Source organism: Hippoglossus stenolepis, chromosome 1 (genome assembly GCF_022539355.2).
Source record: "Hippoglossus stenolepis isolate QCI-W04-F060 chromosome 1, HSTE1.2, whole genome shotgun sequence".
In the NCBI taxonomy this organism is placed as follows: Eukaryota; Metazoa; Chordata; class Actinopteri; order Pleuronectiformes; family Pleuronectidae; genus Hippoglossus; species Hippoglossus stenolepis.
The window spans coordinates 24,369,272-24,387,564 of NC_061483.1; the positions used below are offsets into that span (position 1 = coordinate 24,369,272).

The 18,293-nt window shown below is 41.3% G+C and overlaps 1 protein-coding gene across 1 annotated transcript in view; it reads right to left on the reverse strand.

Moving 5' to 3' along the window:
• The window catches only part of LOC118111836 (carbohydrate sulfotransferase 8), a 173,389-nt gene that overhangs the window by 30,787 nt on the left and 124,309 nt on the right, over positions 1-18,293 (reverse strand). The window lies entirely within an intron of this gene.

Below are 18,293 nucleotides of genomic sequence, written 5' to 3' on the forward strand. Positions count from 1 at the left end.
CCGAGGCCCGATAATCCACTACCGGCAAACATAAAACACGACTGTACATCTGCTGATTAACCTTAATTGCATATGAAACCTGGGAGGCATCATTTATTACAGTGGCATATACACTTGAGCTCAATTCAGATCTCTCAGCCTGGGACAAACAGCACTGTGTGGAGCCGCTTGGGGTATTTGTCAGCTTTTCACCTTAGTTCCTTTCCCTTATTGCCTTTGCTCCTAAAAGCTGCATTACAGGGGAGACTGGCTCATGAAACATGGTCTTTTCCCACCACTCACGGATAAGGTCATGATGTGAAAAAAAAATGAACCTCCATAATTTGCTCTGCTACAAATATGAGATAAATTAGGATAAGCAATGGAGAAATATGAGGACTTGGTAACTGAGAATCTAAATCCTCTTCACCTCAGGTATAACTACTTGTTATTCCGATATTTTTTGGTAGAGCTTTAATGGTAAAGTACGTGTACTCATACAAGGAATTTGTATGGGGAAGAGAACAACAAAAAACTTGATGTGGGAAGAAGCATGCTCTTGTGTCTGTTTAAATATGTGTATTCCAGGTGTCTTTCCCATTTCACTGCAAACCCCACAGAAAAAGTTAATATCCACCTCACTTTTTAAATATCATATAAAGAGCAGAGCAGAGTGGGTCACACTGTGTCACGATCAAAAGATAGTGAACACACTGAGGCCTTTTTTCTTTCTTTTCTCTTTGCTCTGTCTGATGAAATGTGAGATGGATGAAGGGATGATATTAGCAATGACAAGCTGTCTCCAAATTGATGGACAGCTTATGATATTAGCCGCTTGAAAAACAAAATGAATCACTTCATCTTTTTAGGGTTTCAGCAGTGAGGGCTGGAGAAACCATCCTGATATTCTGGTGTTACATTTTCATTTGAGTCATTTCGCTGATGGGCTGTTCCTGTGAAACCTATGGAGTGAGTGCAGCCATAAAACAAGCTCCAAATCTTAGTGTGCCAACACCTGAGTGCTGAGTTTGATAGAAGCAGCCAAAGGGAGCCGTGTAGGAGGAGTGACCCGGCTGAGCTGGTGGAGGGTGATGGCAGGGCATGCTGCTGCTTTTTGAATCTTTCCCTGTTGAAGTTGAAGCGAATGAAAAATTTAACCGTCTGATAGAAGATACAGGAGGCTTCCCCCTGTGCTCCGACCCCTCCTGGTGAAATGCTAACATGCACATCTGGATCAGAAAAAATATGGAGGACACAAATTTCAAAGACCACCTTGTGTACTATCATGATTGAATCGCTCTACAACAAGAGAAAGCAATAAAATCAGCGAGAATGGTGCCAAGATGAGGAGCACAGCCCTTTCAGAGTCTGTATTATGCAGACCTGAGTGCTGGTAAAAGGTCAGCTCTGTTTTCACCGGAGGCGGCTGGAACTGGATTGGCTCCAAAACAACTGGTTTGGAGAAAGCTGGTGGAAGGGCAAAACGCCCTGACCTAGCAGCAACCCCAAGTGTGTGGGCGCCTCTCGCTATCTCCGGTCTCCTCTTCTTCCATCTCTGTGTTTGCGCCGTTTAATATGCACACACACACACACACACACACACACACACACACACACACACACACACACACACACACACACACACACACACACACACACACACACACACACACACACACACACACACACACACACAAAAGAGGACGCCGTCTGCTGCAGGATGAATCAATGGAGGGATAACTCTGGATTCACGTCCTCCCACTTTGGCTATCTTTGTCTGATTTGTTGCAAAAGAAACCATTCATATTAAATAGATGGAGGGAAAATCAAAGGGGGGGTGATGTGAATTACACCAGGATAAGTGGGTGTGGCAGATGCGCCTTTGGGTGATACTGACATTTTGCCACAGAAAAGGATTCACACCGCTGCTCACTCTCTTGTTCTACAGGGCTTTTAAGAAGGGGAGCATATTGTACTGGTGCAGGATAAATGCCACCCACATAGGCCGCTGTTTCCCCATTTCCTCCCAGGCCATGTTGAAAGGGTTTTCAAATATTCATAAAGATTCCCATCGTTAAAGAAAAGCTGCAGTCCTTCCCTCACCACAACACTAAGAGCTCTAGCGGCCACGGGACTGAAAGGCAGCCAGTGGAGCCAGAGTGGTTGTTTAGGACGATGCCACCTCTCCCAGGACGTTCAGGAGTAAATCCCCCACTTCAATTATGGGACCATTGATTGTCAAGGTCCATTCTCTGATGCTCTGTGTTTGCAAACTAATTCCTGGATTTGGGTGTCTCCCCCCTGGAGTCTGACGCTGTCGTCAATGTGAACATGGCTGATTGAGAAAAATCTGATTAAGTGAATAAAGCAGAAAGTCAGAAGTTGGACCAGCATCACTCAATCAATAGCTTTCATAAGTCAGCAAAATAAAATGCTTTCCTGGCTGTTTGACGTAAGCTGCTGACCTGACAGTGATTGAGGATGAAGCAGCAGGTGTAAGGTTCAGGAAGTTTGTCACGTCTCAGGAAAAGTTGCTGCAAAATAAAAGAATCCAGAGAGCTGCAGCATTGAGCTAAGCAGCACTGTTGGTGATGTCTTATTTTAAAGCCACTTTTTTCACCGCATAAGCATATTATTACAACATTAATGCAGCTACAGGCATGCATTTGTAATTACCGCTTAGATAATTGAAGACCTAAATGTTTTCATTCGGAGGCAAAAATGGAATTTTCTAGAGAACATGGTCATGGTGCAGAAAATTAGACATTACTAGCAGGATATTAGAGCGGAATTGAATCTCACAGAAAAAAGTATAACGCTACCTGCTCGCGCTCTCTGGGTTACGCCTGTCAAACCCTGATGAAAGGCCATAAAGTTAAAAGATCCGGCAAAGAGAATCTGTCTCTTTCAGAGATGAATTCTGCTGATCCTCTTTGCTCGTGTAGGTTTTTCAATGAAACTACTGAGAGCAAATGTTAGCATTAGACCGAGAGGAGAAGGGAGCGTTTCATTAGAGACAGAGAGGAAGACGGCTGAGACAGAAACATGTGAGCTCGCCTGTGTGTTTGCGTGCGCGCTTGTATGTGAAGGCTGCACTGTCAAACAGGAGGCATGTTGACGGTCCCGTGTGGAGGCAACCCATGCAAAGCCACGCTTCATTTAGCCTCAGTCATGCCAAAACCCACGGCACATCTGATACAGAGGATACTGCTTCAGAACTCCGAGGTTACTCCAATAGCATGCAATTTATTTGACGCCACAGCTAATCTGAATGCTCCATCTTCTCCGTCCGGCGTGTTATCTACTGAAGAACTGCATCTGTTCTTAGTTGTGGTGCGTTAACGCTATAGTGCGCACAATAAATCGCCAGTCGCTGCGAGCAGGAGATAGATTACTGTGCTTTCATGGGGAGAAAATCACCTACATTAGCGAAACGAAAGGCCACTGTCATATACAATGAGCCCAGCCCCCGTAAAAAGAGAGCTAATTCCAGAGGGAGCCACGTGTGTTGGAGAGAGCACGGGGAAGAACAAAAGAGAGAGAAAGACGGAGTTGATGACTGCATGTTCCCATAAGAACGGAAAATAAATCCTCATAACAAAATGCTCCGTGCTAAGTTCAGGGTAGAAACGACTGCGGTAAAAAGCCATAGTGCGTGTGGTGTGATTGAGCGTTTGCAGGCTTGAAGCAGAAAAACTGTCAAATTTGAAATAGATCTGAGGAAAAAGCACAAAATGTTATTTAAATATTTTAAAAAGCCTGTCAATTCGGGATTTGAAATAGATTTAGGATTTGATTAATATACTGCCTGATAGAGGAGAGCCACTTTTACTCATCAGCACTTTCTTTCCTGAACCATTTATCATAAAAACAACAAAACTGCCATTTTGCAAGCACACAAAAACGACTGTAACCAAACTAAGAGGTAGATTCAGAGATGAGGAAACTGAATGTAAATGTAAGATGATGTGATGTAACCTCATGCAAACTGTGAGAGATTAATAAATTGTCAATCTCCCTGATTAGTATGGAGGCAATGTGATTAAACTGCTCATGTCATCCTGTTAATAATCTCTCATAATGCAAAACACGTGCAATCTTAAAGTTTTGCTGGTGATTCTTTGACGTGGTTACTTTTCGTTCTTGGAATACCTCATCTCTTTCAATAATTTGGCAATTTGATTTGAATTTTCTTCGCCTTATTAACTTGTTCCAGTTAGATGGCTTTGTGTCAACAGAATTACATTTTTACTAAACTTTTGTTGAGCGTGGAGTCTGGTGAGCTTTGCGATGAAGAGGATGGGGAGTAAGTGTAGGATTATTAAATGAAAACCAATCTGATATTACACAGGACCACATATCAAGACTCCAGCATGCTAACTGTGGTCGGTGTCCAACGTCTTAGGGTGTAGAGCGGGTCATCTACTAATGAGAGGGTCGCAGATTCAATACCAGGCTCTTTCATTGCGCGTGCCAAAGTGTCCTTGAGCAAGACACTGAACCACAAAAAATATGCCCCTGATGGCTGTGGGGGGAAAGTGTGTGATTGATGTGTGATAGAGATAGTGCTGCACATAGATGCACTGTATGAATGAGTGTATGAGTGAATGGGAAACTACCAAGCCTAAAGCCCTTTGAGTGGTCTTTAAGTCTAGAAAAGCTCTGTGTAAATACAGATCGTACACCTAAGTATTTAAAGAGCATGTGCAGTGCATGTTTTAATGTGCACGCTCATGTGTCTCTCTCTGTGAGGCTGTGCTGTTCCTGAAGCTGCGCGCCCACAGAGTGGTTGTGCTGTCTGAGAGGAAAAGCCCGTGTTATTGGGCAGCAGCCGCTCTCGGCTCTGTGTGTACACTGTCTGAGCAGTGGGACAGACAGAGATTGCCACCACCTGCGGCTCAGCTGGGAGCGGCTGCAGGATGAGAGCGAGAAAAAAAACAAAAAAAGGTGAGGGAAGGAGGTATTGGAGAACAGGAGAGTGGAGGAAGGTAGGATACATAATTACATGGCTCATCTCGAGGTACTCCGAGAAAGAACTCTGCTTCTCTACAGGACAAAAACACAACCGCCCACACATGCACGCACAAACACCCTCGCACACAGTCGTGTCTCTATAACTTTTGAGAAAATGGATAGAAATCCATTTTCTGGAGACTTCCTCTAACCTTAAAACATGTCATCATCTTACAATGTAATGATTTGTGTTACGGGGACTTGGTTTTTGTCGCTATATGGAATACAAATCCTCACACTGTGGAAACAGATGTAGGTCCCCACTACATGAGTAATACTAAGACCACCCACACACACACACACACACACACACACGTTTGTACAGCTTCTTAGTGAGGACATTCATTGACATACCTGTCTGTTCTGACAAATGCCTAACCCTAACCCTTAAAGTAACCTAAACCTAATTCTAACCCTAAACCTAAAACCAAGTCTTAACCCCCAAACAGTCCATTAAAGGGGGTCACAAAGTGAGGACTGGCCAAAATGTCCTCACTCCATTGGTTTTATGCTCAAACTGGTCCTAACAAAGATAGCTGACAAACACACACACACACACACACACACACACACACACACACACACACACACACACACACACACACACACACACACACACACACACACACACACACACACACACACACACACAGTCTTCCCATCACCCTCTCCACCCTCCTTTATGTCTTCATTTGGGAGAAAACAATCCATCAGACAAAGGTCAGTGTACCCTGCCTTCACCACACTAGGTACACACACACACACACACACACACACACAAACACACACATTCAAGAGAATGCAGGACGAACATTTCTGATAACAGACTTTTTTGTAAAAGGATTTGTCATATAATATATATATATGATAATGGCTTTTTTTATTTGTTACATAAAATAAATATATATATTTCTTATGTGAAACCTTGGGTCATCAGTCCAGACTGGTGGTGGTAGTGTAATGTTTGTGTTTTCAGTCATCATTTGAATGCCAAATGTCTGTCTGAGTTCTCTAAACGTCAGTGGGTCTCCCCCAGTCACCAGAAGTGAATCCAGTCCAATCTATGTGATGTGGTAGAACAGTGAACATGGAGCAGTCCGTCTCAACTGGGTTTTAAGAGACGTGTTTTACTTGCAATGTCAAGGAGAAGCGCTTAACTACCCAGCTGCAATCGGATTGTTCAGTGTAACATTATGTTTACCAAAGAGTGACCATAATTTCTCTTTCCAACATGCTGTGTCATTTTTAGAGATCAGGAAATCAGGAAACATATATATATATATGTTTATACTATTCACTAAATTAAACTCTATATACAGTACATATGCACATACAAAACACAAACCACATTATATTGCAACACTAACAATAAGGTTCAATTTAAGAGGAAGCATATAAGTGTTTGGAAAGGAATAATTCCCAATGGTTTATGGGATGTGTAGTTCCTTTGTTTTTAAAATAATCATGTACACAGTCATGTACTTTTTGCCTTCTTTACTCTCTTCCAAGTGTTTTGCTCTGAATCAAATGTTTATGGTCACGATTCATCTCGTAGCTATTCAGCCCAATTCTAAACCTGAAGACTTTTTTTAAGGATTTTCTGAAACGTCACTGGAAAAAATGAAATTGACTTCCTGAACCAGAACCGTTCTAAAAGGAGGCGGTCACTGTAACACTCTATACACTTGGAATTATTACTTGTGTTCAGCTATTGGAAATACTACAGTTAACTTTACACTTCTGTGATGCTGAAAGATACAGTAGCAGTCACAAACTCCAAGATCCTGTGTTCTTATAGCACTTATTCCATATGAAGAGCTACAGTCGTGTGAAAGACATCTGAAGTGTTAGCTTCCCCTTCTGACTCTGCTGTGCTCTCCATCTTTTGATATTTGATGAGGGACCGGCTGCAGTCTCCGGTAGCCACGGCAACCCAAGTCTAAGACTTACTTAATTAGATTGACGTGACCTTTTCCTAACTCACAGCATGTACCGTGAAATTTAGTTTTGCCTGACAATTAGCACTGCTTTTGCAACTACACAAGTGTGAACACATAACGGATATCAGCTGTTTTGTCTCCACTCAGATACTTGGGATGCTCTTTACACTTCCTGACTGGTGCAACAAGCCACTGATAATACACACATGGAGCTGAATAACTTCTGCAACACAAATGCAATGAACAAAACAGTAGATAAATGTAACACTCAGCGAGACAAGACAAACACAACAGGGAGGGAGGGACGACAGCAAAAGGTGCATGTTAATATCCAAGTAAGTTTTGAAGTTTGGTTGTATCAAACAGAGGCTTGACAGCAGCAGAGGATTAGTTTGGACTTGGATATGGGATCTCAAGGGGTTGAGGGATAGACACATACAGATATAGAAGTATTAATGCATCTTACATTTATTATTATTAACACTGACAGAGATCTCTTCCATTGATATGTACAACTGAAAATTTCAAATATCTGGACTCTGTGCTACTGCTACATGTTACGAGTGCAGCACCAGAAGAGACAGCATTAAGGATTCAAGCAGGGAAGTTCATGTATAAAACATTGGATCGTCAGTGTCAAGTGTCACGTGTGCAGGTAAAGTCCTGCTCTGATGCCATTTTATGATATAATCTACGTATATCTTCTAGATCTGTATGTTCAGGTGAAAATACCACATGTTCATACGATACAGGAGCACAATAACCTTCTCTGCTTCATATTGGTCCAGTTTATGTGCATATACTGTAGATTTCTTCTGGGAGATGTCAGAGTCTTCAGGTATCAAGATGTTTTCTAAACATCGGAAATGCTTTTCATTCGGCACATTTTATTTTGCTGCGAAACGTGAGTCTGGTTTTAAGATACACCTTAATATTTCACACTGGAAAGCCCCACAAATAAAACGGTGATGTGCACCGTATGCAGGACTTAAGTTTCAAGGTTTATACAGGAAGTAGTTATTGTGTATTCCTAGATTTATTTGTTTGTGTTCTTTGAGGTCAGATTTGTCAAACTAGATAATAAAAGAGGTTCTATGGCATTATTTGTTCTTCAAAGGGTTTAACCTGAGCCAGGACATAAAACAATGATAGCAATCATCACTTCCATTCAGGGTTAGTAGCATACAGCTGTTAAAATTGCATACGTTGTTTTTTTAAATGCACTGGTATCAGTCGATACAAAGTCCTGGTATGAGAACCGGTGTCGGGAAAGGTAAAATTGGAATCGGAACATGTCTATTTAAAAGCATGATTTTAACAGTTAGGTCATCATTTTTAGATATAAATGTTTCTATGGTGACGTTTGTTGTCGAATCATGCAGATTCTGAAGACATATAATGCACCATGCAAAGAAGCATAGCGTACACAGGGATTAACATCGACAAGCTCTCGCACACATTAAAAAGAAGCAGAGTTATTCTCTGCATGTAAATTGGCTCGCTGGCTGCAGAAGACAAGCTCAGTTTCAAAATGTCACTTCATTGAACTTCAGTGTGCAATAAACCAATAAATTATTCTCAAAATAAAGAAAGCAGCCGGAAAGATCATGCCGTTTTTATTACCAATATCCAAAGCAATATTTTATTGTTAATAAAATCCTCTGGTCCATAGACAGTACCTCATATCCCCCGAAGAGCTGTTTTAATATCCTTATAATTTAATATCCTCAGCAGGATTCATTTTTATCTCTCTCTGTCTGAAGCTGCTCCCTGCATCTTACAGTCACTGACAGCAAATGCAGATGCAGTGCATTAAGTGACACTCCTGAATAATAATTTCATGGCGATGATATATCTCTTTTTTTTTCTTTTTCCTTTTTTCATCTACCGTGGTAATGAATCAAATTTGCCGTTGAATCTGTCTGTTCTGCAGAACACTACATGGGGTAGAAGCAGTTTTGCATAATAGTTTTAAGAGTTCCACGCTTGCATAATTTCCCCTCACAAACAGAAGGTCAACAACCCATTTGACTTAATGGGATTTTAATTCCTACCCAAGACTGTTTACATCAGGCATATTTACATATACCACCAGTTTGCCTGGAAAGTGTTTTAAATAAGTGTTGTTTGAGCGTTGATCCTGGAGCACGACTGTACAGCCTCAAACTTACGGCTATAATGTTGAGATGTTAATGCTCATGTCTGTTTAGGATTCAGGTGGGGTAAGCTAGAGGTTGAGGGAATGTGTGTGTGTGTGTGTATGTGTGTGTGTGTGTGTGTGTGTGTAAAGATGGAGACTTTGTAGATTTTGGTTTAATAGTTGGATCAGAGCAGCGTCTGTGATTGAGCAGTTGCAAAGGCTTTCACAGGTTTTCTCTGCTCTTGTTCTCTCTCATCCACCTCATTGCTTTCACCTTCATGGTCTAAGATGATCCATGGCCCTACCCCCAGGGTGTATGCATGTGTGTGTGTGTGTGTGTGTGTGTGCACAGTGGGGATGTTCACTTTCAAGGTGAGACACTACGGGCTAAAATAGCCTTGTTCCATGCACTGGTCAATTTGAGAATTTGGGCTACCTTGCTTCCATATCATCTCTTCTTTCAGGCTCGTAGAAAGAAAATATCCAAAATTCGAATTTAGCTGTTTATTTAACTGCACTTTGTCTGTTTGTGACTGGAGAAATATTAACTAAAATACCAAGTACAATACTTAATTACCAAGTACAATACTTAATTTCACACTCCACTTCAGGAGCACTCATGTACACCACACTTTCCAGTTTTATTCTTATCTATATTTGAAGGCTTTTACTGAAGGCTTTCTTCACGAGTCACACCCTCATTTCTAGAAGATTTTATACCAAAAAAACATGGCAAAAATGAGATTTGTGTAGTGATAAAAAGAGATATCCAAAATCCCCTTGGTAAAAATCTTTGGCACTAATACTGTATTTAAACATGAGACAGTATGTTTTTAAGCTGGCTTTATCCCATGTCCAGATTTCTGTTCTGTAAATATGGACAAAATATATACTATTTTTATTTAGATAATGACTTATCTGCATAATTATACATCAAATCTCAAAAACTTCTAAATCATCTTAATAAAGGTAATCAACTGGGGAAGTTTCATTGGAATTTTTATTAGTAAGAAATATGCACAAAAAGACCAGATGTCTGTTTCTTCTTATTTTTGCTGAGGCTTTGTGGAAGGTTTTCTGCAGTATTTTGTATCTTTTAAAATCAGGACTTTTAATAGATTTAGATGTTAGTGGGTAGTTGGTATTCAGATTTCATCAACATAGAAGAGCCATTACCAATCTTTTGTGGAACCTTTTTTTGAGATTTCTAAAAAGCAAACTTCAAAGCTTAAAAAAGGTCCTGCTAATTATTTTCCAAGTTCTTTGACAAAGAAAAGACAAACTTCTCTGTATGATTCCACTTAGAGACTTAATTTCTGGGTCAGTGGTAAAAAAGGTTCTACAGCCGATTCTTCAATGTAACTATGGACTTCAGAGCACGGTGGGAGACAGAAAACATCTTGACACTGCTTTTCCTCCGACACAGTGCACGTTGCTGCAGGGTGCCTTATTAAGTGACGTTTTGGAAAGATGTTTTTGAGAGTGCGTCTCAATTAAAGACAGGCAGGGACCAGCAGATACGTATCAGCGGCAGAAATGAAAGTCGGGCTGACTGGGAGTAGTCCAAAACATAGTTCAGTACATGAGCAGTCTCATACGATATGAACTAAACAAGATGACTTTATGAGTTTCATATGAACTATAACAAATATATTGAGGCATCTTTTTCTTTTTTCAATGCACCAGATTTGCAACATACCTCCGCCCCAAATTAGTGAAGTAACTTGTTGATAGTTGTAAGAAACAGCTGGAGACCTACTTTAATGATCTGGTTTGTAATTACATATATTCTTAAAATGTGGATTTGAAATATTTTTCATTCCTTTCATATTTATTGTTCGTTGTTGTTTTAATGCACTTTTTATTTATAACATTACCCTTGATGTCTTCTGTAAATACCTGTCTTTGATTATATTTTCTCCTGTGGAGCACTTTGAGCTGCAAATAATGTATGAAAGGTGCTAAACAAATAAAATGTATTATTATGATGCACCAATAAAGTTGGAATACTGTGGTCGACAGTATAAAATACTGTATGTATTTTTACTTTCAGTTATATTCTGATGAACATTGTGCCGAAGTACATTCAAATAAAAAATGTCAGGGAAGCATTTTCTTTTAGACTGATCTTGAAGAGACGAAATGCTGTGGTAAAGAATTTATTGTACTCCTACTACACCATAGTGAGAGATAGGTATTGTATGAAATTCCCTATAAGTGAATCAAAGAAGACTATCTCTTCGACCTGTGATATATAAGCCCCCGTGGTATAGCTCCACAGGGAGAAGTATGCTGACATTTATCTTACTAAAAAATACTAGTATTAGGAACTTATGTAGTTAATTAAGTGTGAGATAATGAAATAGATGATATCACCAACATCACTGTGTAAAACATTTTGATTCTTCAGCCAAGCCAATGTGTGCACTGGAAATACATCAAATTCAACTCATAAAACTCTGGCCATGTCTGTAGCTACCAAACCAACACAGGTAAACCTTTGTTGGAGCTTGTGCACATTAAGCCACAGCAGTGCTCTTTCTAGTCTGTAATGATAACAGGGCTGAAGAAAGACCGATAACATCAGCCTCTGCCAAACCAGAGGTGGCTATTGTTGTTTCTTTCCCCAGCAGGGCTTAGGGACAGCCCCTTCCCCTCACGCGGTGAGGATATCTCGTTGGATCACACAACACAACACAACACTAAACAGCCCTCCGTGCTGACGAGCCAATAAGGTGCTCATTCAAGCAGGTCGTGTGCCACTCAACTCACATCCCAGATGCCGCCCAACAGTGTCACTCCATTAATGGGAGACAGCAGCATGTTCAGTGATTAGGCTGGCTAATGGTGAGTGACTGCCTCTGGAGGCTCTGGATGGTTTGTTGGGGTGGCGTCAGTGGGGGACGCCGACAAACCCTATTCCAGTGGTAGCTGCACGTTCACAATGGAGAACACCTTCCCACACGAGGAGCCGCAGTCTCGCCCTCTCCCATGCGAAGGTGGTGGTGGGGTTCAGAGCGAGAGATGGCAATTCATTTCTTCATTTCCTGACTTTTGGCACAGCCTCTCTGGACTCTCATGGGGGACTGAAAAGCCTGTATTATACTGAGGATGTGCACTGGACCCAGCTGCTAATGAAATAAGAGCTGCTATGTATGAGCTTACATTCACTCCACATTTCAGAAAATGTTTTTCTTCAACTTTGAAGTCAGCCTATCTCCCCAAACCCCCGTCCAATCTTCGAATATTCAGTAAGAATATAATTCTCACTGAAGCTTAGAAGTCCCCCCCCCCACCAAATGTTTTTTCAGGACAGGCCTAATAAGTAGTAATAAATATGGGACAGGGAAGAGGACAGATGAAAGAAGAACTCAGAGGAGCAGGAATTCATGGTTTCAGGTTTGAACTGAAGATATAGAGCTTATCAAGTGGAACCTGCAGTAAAATGTGATTGATTTGGGTTTATTCTGCTATCCACACTCCAACCACAAGGTGGCCATACTGCCACTAAATCACTGAAGAGGGGGTGTGTGGTCACCATGCTCTTTAACTCCAGGGGAACCATCCATTCATTATCTGGACCCCTCAGGGCACGGTCACACACACGTATGCAGGAGAACGCTAATCGCCTGCGGAGGTGAATTACGTACAATGGCTTGCCGAATGAGAGCAGTGCAGGATGTGACGCACACAAACAACAGTTGGTTGCGGTTTATTATTGATGGACATTGAACATAAGTAAATAAACGGTGTGTCTCTCGACTCTCTGCCAGACAAGCACTATCTCTTTTTGCGGGGCCGTTTATAATTTTCATGTACGACATTAGAAAGTATTGGCTGCTTCGACACGACCAATATCAGGGTCTCCTGTATTGGCTCACCAGAAAAACTGCAGCCAATTACAGCTTCGGGGGGAGCAGGAGCCAATCATTGGGCGAGAGGCGGGGTGCACCCTGGACAGCTCGCAGGTGTATCACAGGTCTGACTAATGGAGACAAACAAGCATTCAAGCTCACGTTCACACTTCAGGACAATTGATAGTCTCCAGTTGAGCTGACCCTGGTCTGCATGTGTTTGGACTGTGGGAGGAAGATGGAGAAAACCCACAGAGAGAGAGACCCGCTTCAGGCTGGGATTCAAATCAGGATCCAGAGAAACCATGGTGACTATGGATACATCAGAATAAAGAAGCTCAGGACTGAATCAATACATTGAACAATCAATACTTGTTCCTTTTTTGAAAGTGTCTTGTTTCAACTAGGAAAGGTTGATTGTAACTGTAACTTATAACCAGACTCAAACACGACAGACATTTTCAATTCCATTAAATATTTCACTTAAGTATTGCCATCCCTGAACTTATACTGTGGCCAATCATACACTGTACAGTTGGAACCATTTTGTAGTGTTCCCTCTGTCAACTGTTATTCACTTGTACACTTCCAGCGGCCATGGTCATGTTTTAATAAAGAAGGTTCCTATAGGTGACTACAGATATGAACATTTCATTATATTCTTTGCCCACATGATTCTACCACGAGTTGAATAAGATGCGATACAGTCACGATACAATGCACATTTCTCTGAAGATTCCTTTGACCCTAGTTCTGTGGATTTTCAGCACATCATAAACCTGTATTTATCTTTGGTGCATATTTGAGTCCTCTGTGTCCTCTGTGGGTTTAAGACCTCTGCTCATTACCTCGACCAACCCTTCTCCTCCTCGTACAGCTGTTTCTCCATCTGCTCATTAGACCTCCATTTACTCGGCCCTGGAACTCTTTGCTTAATTCTCCTTCACACTGAATAACTTCTTTTTTTCCACCTGAACTAGCGTTTGTCCTCATATAACCTACTCTGTGACTGAGTCATTGACATTACAGCGAGTATTTTGATGCAGTGTTATTACCCATAATATTGCTTTATAGAGCTTTAATATATAAAAAAAACAATCCTACAAAAACTAAAGCCACCATTCTTAAACATGAGCAAAACATTTGTAGTTACTTTCCACAGTATATTTGGAATTAATCTTATTTTGGACTTTCTTATTGTTGGATTTCTGTTTGGTCCGTGAGTGGAGACGTTTAAATGATGATCTAGGGGCCCAAACTATCTTCTTTTATATATTATAAGGGGGTGAATAGAAATCACCTCAGGGTTTTCCAACACAATTTAATTCAATTTTTGGCAGCCTTGATGAATTAATAATACTTATATATATATATATATATATATATAATTCAAATATAAGCATGTAAACAGAATAGCAGCAGTTATATCCAGCCTTTATGCCCCCCTATTCTCCTAAGATAGAGATAAATAGATAGATAAATACTTTAGTGATCCTCAGAGAACTGTAGGCTTCCAGTAGCTTTTATGACAGTTAAAAAGAAAAGCAGCAAGGGAACATGAGAAAGTAGGAAAAACAACAAGAATAGTGAAACAAGCATTCAGAGAAGCTAAGAATATAAAAAACTTGAGTTAAGACAACGATGACATACATCTAAAAACATGTATATATATATATATATATATGTAAATATATCTGCTGGGATATGTAAAAGAGTCTAATGGCCCCAAAGAGTCTCCTCACGTCCTGTCCACACTAATGCAGATATATCACATGTATTTGTGATTAGGCCTCTTGTCAGCTCACAAACACAGTTTACTTTGCACATGACCACTGTTGCTTGGTGAAAAGAGCATGGGCCAGAACCAGTAACAACAATGGTGGCTATTTACTGGTTTCAGTACATTTGATTAGCAATGCTTTGTCTAATTAAGAGTTTCAAATGTAGCTCCACCACATTCACGAGGATCTACTCCACAAGCAATTGCTGATTTGTCCGCACATGAACAAATCTCAATACACTTCCCAATATCATTACATATTTGCAGATTTTTTTTATTTCCTATTACAACTCTGATTACACACAGATTCCGAATCCACGTTTGCACATCTCAGCAGGCATTTGTGGATTCTTTTACACATTTACAAATCTGATCATACACACACCAATTGAGATACTGTTACACAACTCTCCACATGCACGCACAAATAATAATTGTACAATATTAGCCTCCTATCTGCATCCATGATACAACCCACGATTGCACTGTCATCCGAGAATGTTTGCATGTGGCATGAGTCGGAGTGGTGCTTAAAATCAGAGGTATGGAGGGTGAAGGACAGAGCAGGGAGCACAGTCCAAAGACTCTGTCTCTTAGTGACATGCTAATGACAGACCTGTCATGAGACGTCTGACCACTCCAGAGCAAGCACATATTATCATGTTGTAGATAGGAAATACACTCAGATGGCTCAGGGAGCCTCCATTGGTTTTGATTACCATCTCTTTTATCTTGATGTATCTAGTGCATAACGACAGTCATCTCCATCTATGCCCTGTTACCATTGGTCATTTCCATAATACAATCCCTCCGGGAGACCCTGTATTGGGGATATAGTTCAGCTACTGTAAAGAATACGGTATGTATATTCATCATCTAAAACACACACACACACACACACACACACACACACACACACACACACACACACACACACACACACACACACACACACACACACACACACACACACACACACACACACACACACACACAGGTTTTGGCTAAATTCATGGTGATTTAAAATGAAACTCAAAACACACCTACAAACTACAAAAATCTGACATCATTTGAAATTTTACTTTAATATAAGGGAGCATAGACGGGGACAGAAATGTTCAGGGTGATTAAAAATGTATTTGGAGCTGGCGTAGAAAATAGCCTAAACCCTCCAGACACTTCACGGAGCCTCCCTCGGGGGGCAGGATTTTTCCTTGCTCATGTTTCTTCCTCTTTTTAATGTCTTGTCTTCTTTTGAGAAATCACCATCAACTGAAACTTGTTAATCTTTTGGCCACAACAACTAACAGGAATACTGATCAGTAACCTGATATTCTAATGTTATTAGAATAATGGGTAACTTTGCCCTGGCTCCATATCCATGGAGATTTCCTGTCTCCTGCCAATTGCATGGCCCTCAGCCCAAGAACAGGTATCAGGTTTTTTTTTTTAGATAATAACCAAAAGAAATCTCAGTTCATGTCAAAGGACTTTTAAAAAAAAAAGTGCTTCAGGTCTTCAACACACCTTCACAGGTTTTATTTGCACGGATGCTGTGCTGTCCAGCCCTCTCAGCCTGCCTCCCCTCTGAGGTCCTGCCTTCTGTTCGCTGGTACTGTTTGTTTCCCACTCCAAGCTCGACTATGTGCTGCCAACTGCTCGTCCTGTGCTCCTCCCTGCCTCCTCCCACTCTTACTGTAGCTTCCGTTGTTGGACGGAGGCCCAGTGTTTCCGAGCTTAAATAATGCACATTTCTCTCTGTTTCTGAAAGGAGAGCAGACTCCTCACCTGGAGACTGAGAGTCCTTTCAGTCTGTTCCATGTAGGCAAACGCCAGCCCCATCTGCTGTTTTATTTACCAGCCCCCTGAATTATTCAGGACAATTTAGCCGTGCTTCAGTCAGTTGGAGAAAATGACAAGCCGTATTATAAGCCAGGATGCCCTCAAAAACCTGATGAATAATACACTGTAAGAGGAATTAATCTCTTTAAATAAACATTTGTATGATTCATTTGGAGCATGCACTGTGGGCCGGAAAAAGCAAAAGTGTCTCACGGTGGCAGCTCTCTCCGTGGATATCGCGTCTTCGCGAGGGGGAACAGCCCGAGGAGCTGCATTGTTTGGTCAGTGAGGAAGATAATATCCCAACGTGAAACAGCGGATAAAGCTGCAAGCCAAAAACAATATGACTCCCTGCATCATATCACCCACGTTATTCTCTGTGTGTGGCTTCTGTGCTAATTAAAATGGCATGAGGTGTGCTCTCTCAGCGAAGCAGCTCATTGTCTTCCTGGATTCATAAGCTTTATTTTCTGCAATTTTTAAGTCTGACTTGGTTAGAAATGCACACGTTGGGATCAGATGCATAATCCAGCCGCCTCCGTTTTATTATTTCAGGTAAAGGATGAATAGTTTATTACGTGTCTTCCAGCTTTGAAGCACAAGTCTCCTCCCCAAATAGCAAAAATGTACTGCATGGTCCAATTTCCTTAAAACCTGTCTCCCAGGGAGCCTCTTTCCATCTGTCACTCAGTGCGAGCGGAGCTGGAAAATTCCTCAGCGGTGATTGTGCCTTGATAAATATGTCATCAGCTGTCCGTCCCTTCCTTTCCTGCCATCCAATTTACTTTGCTTGTAATTGATTATTTGCTCTTCCACACCATGTGAGTTTAATATCACAATTTGGGATTTTTGCAGTGCACTGTGTGAAACCCCTATTCACTTTGCATTAACTCACAGCTGTGACTCACAAACAAATTGTTGGAAGCAGCCCTGACCTCATTTCCTCACTACACTAGTCAAGTTTTACACTTTCACCACCACCATGAGCACCAATAATGCCAAACCCAGGGCCGCCATCTCATCGCTGAGTCTTCTTACTCTAGCACTAGTTTCTCGGGCAAGCCAGGACTCGTAATACAACCGAGGGTTCAATCGTACTGTGCATCAGCACAGAGCAAACACACTAGCAGCTATAAATAGACCTGTGGTCTAACCTCGAGCTTTGTGGGCCACTGACGGCTTCTATCGATCTTTAGAAATTACAGGGAATAAAAAAGGCCTTTGCCAGGACAATTTCTGTTTCTGTGCTCAGAAATGAAGACGACTTTAAAATGATGCGTGGATGAAGCCAGGGAAATGGGACAACAATGTAATCTTCACAGATTTAAAGCCTCTCTTTGAGATTGATTTATTCTGCACTAAAAGCATATTCTCCCTGGGCTGCCCACCAGCACTTGCCTCTAACTGCCCGGGGATATCTCCGCTGGAGTGGCATTCTCAAGGGTGAACTGACAGCAGGCCGAAGGCCAGGCGTGACAAAATTTAAAACATCCAATCAAAGGGCAAGGGGTGAGGCACCAACAACCTGACCTTGATGATATCATGCAGAATCATAATTATCCACATATATATAAAGTGCTGAGCTAGTAAAAAGCACAGAGCACTCAGTGGTCCTTTGTGTATCTGGGTGTAATAGGATCGGCTGCGCCTTACATATCAAAGTAATCTGAGAACAGAAAGAAAAATGATTGATGCAATCTTCTTAGGGTCTCTCTCCAGGTTGAGAGAAAAGCTCTTTACGCTAT